Source organism: Arvicanthis niloticus, chromosome 6, assembly GCF_011762505.2.
Source record: "Arvicanthis niloticus isolate mArvNil1 chromosome 6, mArvNil1.pat.X, whole genome shotgun sequence".
Taxonomy (NCBI): domain Eukaryota; kingdom Metazoa; phylum Chordata; class Mammalia; order Rodentia; family Muridae; genus Arvicanthis; species Arvicanthis niloticus.
This window is the reverse complement of record NC_047663.1, coordinates 7,501-15,984: the sequence shown is the minus strand read 5'-3', so window position 1 is coordinate 15,984 and position 8,484 is coordinate 7,501. Positions and strand designations below refer to the sequence as shown.

Sequence of the window (8,484 nt, the reverse complement as noted above, 5' to 3'; positions counted from 1 at the left end):
CCACCATCTGTTGTGGGGCTTTTTTTTTTTTTTAATATTTATTTATTTATTTATTTAATGTATGTAAGCACACTGTCCTTGAAACACCAGAAGGTGGAACCAGATCCAATTACAGATGGTTGTGAGCCACCATGTGGTTGCTGGGAATTTAACTCATGACCTTTGGAAGAGCAGCCAGTGCTCTTAATTGTTGAGCAGTCTCTCCAGCTCCCTGTGACAGGGTTTAATGCCCTCTCCTGGTGTGTTTGAAGACAGTTGCAGCCTACCTGTATAAAGAAAAAAAAAAAATCCTCTTTTTAAAAAAAGGCAGGATCTTAATGTAAAGTAGCAATCAACGAAGTTAGACTGTGTGACCATAACATTGGGCCTGCAGAGACCAATCTATTTTTTACTGGAAGACTTAAGGTCAGCTTTTCTCATCAATATGCCCAGCTGTGAAGAGTCATTTTATGGTTGTGGTGAGCAACTTTGCCTACCCATGAGTCAGTTCTTTCTATGTAAATGAGAACATTTCTGTAGTATCTAGTTACAGTTAATTCTGATTGGCTGTGTGTTTCTGACAATTTTGTTGCTCCAATTTTCATTGTCTCTGAGTGCTTTGCCTCTTGATTGGGTGGGTGGATCGGTCACGAGCTTGTCAGATGTGGACAGAGTCCAGAAGACAGCTTTGTCTACGCAGGTGGGAGTCAAATCCAGATCTTCTGGAAGAACATCAAGTGATTTGAACGGCTAGAGATTTGAATCCCTCCATCGTCTTTCTGTAGACTCTGATCTTTCTGTAGACTCTGAGTCCGCCTGCCTTAACAAAATGTCTTCCATGGTTACAACACCTGTCTCTAAGAAATGAAACAAACCAACCAACCAAACTGACTAACATCCCTGTGACCCTGGCTTTCTCCAGAAATAACTATGGCTGTACATCCATACCTTTTCCTTAGATTTCTCTAAAGGACGTGAGAGACGCAAGTGGAAGAAGAGGAGCTACGCCACTGATAAGCAAACAGCTGTGATTCACTTGAACTTCTTTTACAAAATCATTGATATTTGACAAACGCCCATCCTGCAGAGAACCACATTTACCCGTTAAAAATGCATAAAGGTGAAATCGACGGAAGAGGAGGCAGAACACCTGCTGTATGTTTCATTCACTGAGTTGTGACCTTTTGCTTTTTGTTTGCTTGTTTTTGCTAAGGCGTGGTATTTTTAAGTGTTTGTCCTTGAACTGACATTGTAGACCTGGCAGGCTTTGAATTCAGACATCAGCCTGCTTCCGCCTTCTGAGTACTAACTGCAAAAATCTGGTTTTGGGTGGGTCTAAACCACCACAATGAGAGCTGCTATCCTTTTTTGGTCAATGTTATCAACAGATATCACCAGGCATGTCAGGAGCTAGTCATTTGGAAGAGGTGAGCAGCAGCAGCTGTTTCTATCTGCACCATCAAGGTCTAAGCAAGCCCGGGAGCACGTAGTAGACATTTGGAATACTTTCACCAAAAATATATTCCCGCACACTCTATAAGGTAAGAGAGTTTTGTTGGTATGTTTGTTTGTTTGTTTTGTTGTTGTTGTTTTGGTTTGGTTTTGGTACTGGTTTGTTTTTGGAACCCTGCCTGTGCATGGTACATTTCTAAATCAGAGAAAGATGGCATGTCTGCAAAAATTAGAGTTGTAGATGGTATTTAGCTGCTTGTTGTACTAAAACTAAGAGATTATCTCTGATTATCAAGTTCTGGAGCATTGTTTTGGTTGCAATTTTGGTGATACTCATCAAAGGAAATTGATTTGGTGTGGTTTGAGATTGTGAATTTCCTGTGCTCTTGATTCGTGGCCACTGTCACTGCATTTAGCAAGCAAGGACAGGGTCAGACTCCATAGTATCTGTATTTATATCTTCAGTAAAATACAAACAGTGTAGTAAATAACCCTGGTTCCTGACTCTCCTTATTTCTGTAGGATCCACTGCTGTAGGTTTCTCCTATATTCTCATATACTACTGAGATATCGTAAAAGGCTGTTGAAATTGCTTCAAACTTTCCTGCTTAGGTCCTCTGATAGGATACTTTTTTTCAAATCTCCATGTCTCCTCTTAGTAGAATCCATTGTTTGGAAAAATAATTTACAATTTTACCCTTAAATGATGCTTGGGAAAAAGCAAAATTTCAATGCACACCAAATTTCCTGTCTCTTGCTGAAATGCTTCAAGTTTTTCCCAATTTGGGAAAATGTTGGCTGTGAAATTCTCTGTGTCTTTTTCTGTCTCTGGGTACGGAGTTGTTAGAGGCAGACAGATCAGACCTCTTTGCTGTGTTGGACACACTTTATGGACCAGGCTTGCCTAAAACCTGTAAGAGCCTGCCTCTATTTTCAAATGCTGCGAATAAAATTGTACACCACTATGACCGGCTAAGATTCCCATCTTATGATTCTAATTGGCTAGACCGTGGTGGTGGCATACACAAGTGGATCACTGTACATTTGAGGCTAGCCTAGTCTACAGACCAAGTTCATGGAAACCCAAAACGAAACGAAGAGGAGCCATTTTAGAAATGAAACATTTTGTCTTTTAATAGTGGGGGACATAATGTCCTTAGTACTATTGTCTGTAGAATTTGGATAAGGAAGGCAAGTTAGATATTTTGGAGGAGTTTTAGACTGATTATATTTCAGGTATGAATGAGCTTCTATCTCAACCTAAGTAAAACCATAAATGTACTCTAGGAAATTGTTTTACTCTCAAGTGTTTCTGGACTGTATTTTATGCTGCACTGTTATTTACATAGACTGAGATGGTGGTGAAATGTCTCTCCATCTTGATAAGGTCAGTCAGCAGCCAAGATGGCTGCCATTCATAAGTAGCCTTCCATGCTGCTTTCCAAAGTGGCTATATTTAACCCCATTTTTATTTTTAATAAAACGGTCCAGAGTTTAACCACCTCCAAAGGAAACCCCTTCCCCACTAATGCCCATATCCACCCTGCAATGATATTGATTCCTTGATTGGTCATCTCCCACTCCCAACATTCTCTCTGTCTGTCTGTCTGTCTGTCTGTCTGTCTGTCTGTCTGTCTGTCTGTCTCTCTCTGTATCTGTGTCTCTCTGTCTCTCTCTTTCTCTGTCTGCCTCTCTCTGTCTATCTCTTTCTCTCTGTCTCTCTGTCTCTCTGTCTCTCTCTCTCTGCCTGCCTCCTGAGAGCTGACTTTTTTTTTTTTTTTTTTTTTTTTTTTTTTTTTTTGTGCTGAACTTAGTAGTGCGTAAACTCAGTAACTCTCCAAGGCAGGCGGGAGCTGAAAATATGAAGATAAGATGGTGGTTGAGTTGTGTGTAGGAGAGAAAAAGCTTCCGTGCTGCTTTCCAAAGTTGGCTCTTTGCAGCTTTTGGGGGTGGGGGTGGGGGTGGGGAATCCGTGTTTAGAATGTGTCTTTTTCTTTATTCAATTCTGTCTTAATTTTGTTTTGTTTTTCGTTAGTCAGTTAGTCCTTTCACTTAGAGACCGATGATTTCTCCTGCTTTCAGGGCTCCCTCCCTTTCTCCCTCCCTCCCTGACCCACTTTCGGTTTCGGGTTGCTGAGGAGGTCGGCCCGAGCCCAGCCCGCGTTCGTTCGTTTGCTGTGTTCGGGCGGGACGACGGGGACCGTTTGTGTCAGTCATTCGGGAGAAGCGGTGGGTCCCCTGCTCCCGTCGTGCGTGGGTTAGTGTCCCCCTGAGCTAGGGAGGACCCTCCAGAGGGAGGGAGTGAGTGATTGCGGCGGCCATGAGCGATCTGTCCTCTCGGTTTGCTTGGTCGATGGAGACCGTTCTCTGGTGACACCTAGTGGTGACAAGTTTCTGCGGCGACCGACGCTCCTGTTCCCCGGTTGATGACAAAGGACGGGGAAGTGCCTGTTGCGAGGCGGCCAGGGTGACGGGAGGCCCGGCAAGCAGGCGGGTGCTTCCCGGAGGTGGCCACGTGTTTAAGTTGGGTCTCTACCCAGGGGGTTGTACCTGGAGCTCTGCGGGGAGAGGTAGTGGCTGTACACCCTATTGGGACCGATGCTGGGCTTGGTGGCAGCTTACTCAGGTCGACCAGAAGGCTTCGGTCCGGTCCACGGGACTGCGTTTCTGAGGCCGAGAGGATGCGATGGCCCCGGCTTGCTAGCCGCCATGGCCCGGCCCCGACTCCGTGGAGCTTCGGAGCTTCTCCACAAGTCCCTGGTCCCAGGCAGGGGAACTTAGGTTTCTGAGGCCGAGAGGATGCGGTGTCCCCGGCTTCCAGGCCGATGTGGCCCGGCTCCGTGGAGCTCTGGAGCATTTTTTTTTTTTTTTTTTTTTTTTTTTTTTTGTAATCTTTGTCCCGGAGCCCTCTCTGTCCCCATCAGCGGGGCCCCTGACTTCTTGAGGCCGAGAGGATGGCACGTCCCCGGCTTCCAAGCTGATGTGGCCCGGCTCCCTGGAGCTCTGGAGCCCTTTTTTTTTTTTTTTTTTATCTCCAGGAGCCCTCTCTGTCCCCGTCAGCGGGGCCCCTGACTTCTTGAGGCCGAGAGGATGGCACGTCCCCGGCTTCCAAGCTGATGTGGCCCGGCTCCCTGGAGCTCTGGAGCCCTTTTTTTTTTTTTTTTTTTTTATCTCCAGGAGCCCTCTCTGTCCCCGTCAGCGGGGCCCCTGACTTCTTGAGGCCGAGAGGATGGCACGTCCCCGGCTTCCAAGCTGATGTGGCCCGGCTCCCTGGAGCTCTGGAGCCCTTTTTTTTTTTTTTTTTTTTATCTCCAGGAGCCCTCTCTGTCCCCGTCAGCGGGGCCCCTGACTTCTTGAGGCCGAGAGGATGGCACGTCCCCGGCTTCCAAGCTGATGTGGCCCGGCTCCCTGGAGCTTTGGAGCCTTTTTTTTTTTTTTTTTCCTCCCTCCAAGGATCTCGGTCCACAGCGCCGGGACTCTGTATCCTGAAGCCGAGGGGAAGCTATGGGCTCGGCTTTCTATCATGGCTTTCTCGGTTTAGGAGCACTCATGGTTATCAGGTCGACCAGTTGTCCCTCTGAGGTCCGGTTCTCTTGTTTATGGGGACATTTTTGGGACAGGTCACGAGGCGTGACTTCCAGATGTTCCCTGTGGCCTGTGAATTTCCTCCCTGTGTCTTTTGTGGTTTTGATGTTGGCTATCTGTCCATATTGGACCTGGAGATATGTACTGACACGCTGTCCTGTGATTGTTGAGACTAAAGGACATTGGAGGCCCTCCCAAGGCTGTTTGCTTGTCCAGCCTTTTTATCTGCCCACGGGTCTCCGTAGCTCCCGAAGCTATTACCCGAGTACGCTTCTTGCTTTCCCGTGCTTGCTTGCGTGCTCTTGCTGTTGTTCAGCTTGTGACAACCGGGCGCTGCATGATGCGTGTCAGGCTTTTTTTTTTTTTTTTTTCCCCGATTTCCACGTGGTTGTTGTCACCTGCACCGGGTGGAACGGTGGATCCAGGGGCGACGAGGGGACTAATTCCGCTTGCTGTTTCCCCTCCCCTGGCTTTTTTTTTTTTTTTTTTTTTGAATTAAGGAGCTCCCGAGCCTCCTTGTGTGTTATCCGGCCTTTCTGCCACGTGCCTCCGCCACGTGCCTCCCGAGCGCACGGTTTTTTTTTTTTTTTCCCCCTTCCATTTAAAAGGAGCTCCCGAGCCCTCCTTGTTGCCTCCCGAGCGCATTTTTTTTTTTTTTTTTTTGTGGTGGCTTGTCCGGTGGCATTCCTCTCCCGTTCTTTCTCGTGCGTGTGTTTTCTCGTCTCTCTCGCTTTACCCGGTTGTGTAAGATCCCGCTGGCCGTCCTCCCGGTGGTGGCCTGCTCTCGCTCGGTTGGATCGATGTGGTGCCTCTGCGTTGTCTTCGGGCCGGGGCCTAAGCCGCGCCAGGCGAGGGACGGACATTCATGGCGAATGGTCATTCCATGCGAATGGCGACCGCGCTTCTCGTTCTGCCAGCGGGCCCCTCGTCTCTCCTCCCCATCTGTGCCGGTGGTGTGTGGTAGGCAGGGGTGCGGCTGTCCGGCCCGAACGCCGACCCGCGCGCACTTCTCGTCGTGGTTCGCGGGGTCTTCGTGGGCGCGTCAGGGGCTCTGCTGTCCCTGCGGTTCACGCGGTGTTGTGTTCCATCTTGGCCCTCTCCCTTTCCCCGAACCGGGGAGGGTGGCTGGTCCGTTTGCGCCGCATGCCCTTTCCCGTCGGGTATGTGTGCGCCCGGCTTTTCGCGAGCCTCTGGTGCTCCTGGAGCGTTCCCGGCTTTGATTGCCAAGGTGCCCGCTTCTGAGCTGGTGGTGGCGCTTCCCGTTCCCCGGCGTTGCCTCCCGTGCTCCGTTTCGCTGCGAGTTGTCTTCCCGCCTCGGTCGGCTCTGTGTTGCGGAGACCAGAAAAAAAGGGGGTCGAGAAAAGTGCGGTAGAAAAAAAGAACCAGATGTGTGGTTCCTTGTCCTGAGAAGGGTGGGGCGGCGGCCCCCCCTCGTTTGGGTGAGCGCCCACCCCGTGCTTTCTATCTTGGCCTTTGCCCGTAGGCCTTGCGCGTAGGGTGGTGCTGAGCGGTCGCGGGGCTGGCCCTTTTAAGTTTTTAAACTCTCTGCTCCTGTTTTTTTTGTTGGGGGGCTTTGAGAGGCCTGGCTCTCGGGGGCTGACCTGTCGCAGGTCTCCTCTGTCCGCGGAAGCTCAAGTTAAAACCCTGGAAAGAGAGAAGAGAGAGATCTTTGCCGGTACCGCAGACCCCCCGCGCGCGCACACGCCGCGTGGGTCTTGTCGCTGAGCCCGTGCGTCGCAGCTCTTGGTTGCCGGGACTCGTCGGGTCGGGTCCGTCCCGCCCTCAGTGAGAAATGTTGCCTTCTCTAGCTATCCCTCGGAAAAGGGTGTGCTGTGACCCTCGGAGGGGCTCCTCCCGAGCGGGCCCCTCGAGTGCCCGCCGCCCGCGACCGCCTCATGCGCGCAGCGTCCGTTCTCTCGTCTACCGCGGCCCGCGCCTCCCCGCTCCGAGTTCGAGGAGGGATCACGCGGGGCAGAGCTCGTCGTCCTGCCGTCGCGCTGAGCTGGTGTGGGGTTCTTCTGGTTGTGGTGGTGGTGGCGGGGAAAGGGCCGCGCGCTTGCCCGCGTGCGCGGTACCCCCCTCACCCCGAGGGTCGCCGTGGGGCGGAGGGTGGGGATGGCGGCGGTGGGCTCCCGGTCCCACCCGTCTCCCCTTCCTCCCGTGCCGTCCGCCGCGTGCGTCCCCTTGGCCCGCGCGCGTTCACGTCTTGTGCCCCTCCCGCGACCGGGCGTACACCGCGCGTGTGGTGCGTGTCGTGTGTGCTCTCGGGCCGTGCGGTGGTCGCCTCGCTCCCCCTTCCGCGGCAGTGTTCCCACGACCGGGGGAAATCGCGGGATCTCCTCCCCCTCCTCGGTGTCCGGGAGGGCCCGTGTCTTGCGGGACTTGATCGCACCCTCGGGGGCGGACGTTTTTGGGGGAACGGTGGTTGGCCGCGTCCGGCGCGTCGTCGGACGTCGGGATCCGCTGCCGCTCGAGGGTCTCTGGCGGTCGGCGTCGGTGTGTCCGTCTCGGTCTCTCTCGTGTTGGTGTCTCCCGGGGCTCCCGGGGGCCCGTCGGTCTTGGGTCGGCTCGGTGCCGTGGGCGTGGTGGCGGGACTGCTCGGGGAGTGTGCAGTGTGATTCCCGCCGGTTCAACCCCGCGTGCCCCGTCGCCGCCCGGGCTGGCGGTCTCTGGGTCACCTTGTGAGGCGCTTTCCGGGGGGAGGCTGGGTCGCGGGCGCTCCTGTCGTCGTCGCCGGCCCTCGTTCGTCCGTGTCGTTCCCCCCTCCCCGCCCGTCGCCGGTTTTTTCTCTCTCCCTCCTCCTTTCCTCGTCTGGCCGACCCGCGGCCGTGCTGTCGGACCCCCCGAATGGGGGGCGGCCGGGCACGTAGGGTCTGGGCGGTCACCCGGGGTCAAGGTGTTGGGTGGGGGGGGAAGAACCGCCCGGCGGGTGGGAGGAGATGCGGTTTGGAGGGCGTCCCGGTCCCGCGGCTGCGGCGGCGTTCTTGTGTTGTGGTCTTGGAGGCTGTGTGTGTCGGGGGCCGGGGCTCGCTCGTCGACCCTGCCCTCCCTCCCTCCCTCCTCCATCCCTCGCGCAACGACGCCGCCCGGTTTCACGGCGGGTCCCTCCTCCTCCGCTTCTCGCCGGGCTGCCGGCCACCATCCGGTCACCCCGCCGTCCCCCTTTCGGTGTGGTCTCTCCCGCTTGCTCGTGGTCTCCCGACCCCGCCCGGAGGGTCGGGGAGTCTCCCGCGTCCCCCGGCGTTGCGCCTCGCTGCCGTGTGCTGGGGGGGCCCGCTGCGGTCCCCGCTCCCGTCCGTGAGCGCCCGCCGCACCCCGCCGGTGCGTCTCCGTGCCGCGACGAGTAAGGCCCTGGCGTGCCGCGTTTGTCGGGAGGGTGTCCGTCTCGCGGCGGGTCGACGCGGGTGTTGTCGGGTTCTTGACGGGTGGCCTTTCCCGGTCCGGCCCCCGCCGTCCCCCGCCCCGCCC

General features: G+C 54.3%; 1 long non-coding RNA gene across 1 annotated transcript; it reads left to right on the top strand.

Annotated features, from left to right (window-relative positions):
- The first annotated feature begins 527 nt into the window (after positions 1-527).
- On the top strand, positions 528-1,484 carry LOC143442568 (uncharacterized). The gene is made up of 2 exons (XR_013110808.1): positions 528-1,134; positions 1,368-1,484. It is a non-coding gene; the product is annotated as an uncharacterized LOC143442568 (long non-coding RNA).
- Positions 1,485-8,484: the final 7,000 nt, after the last annotated feature.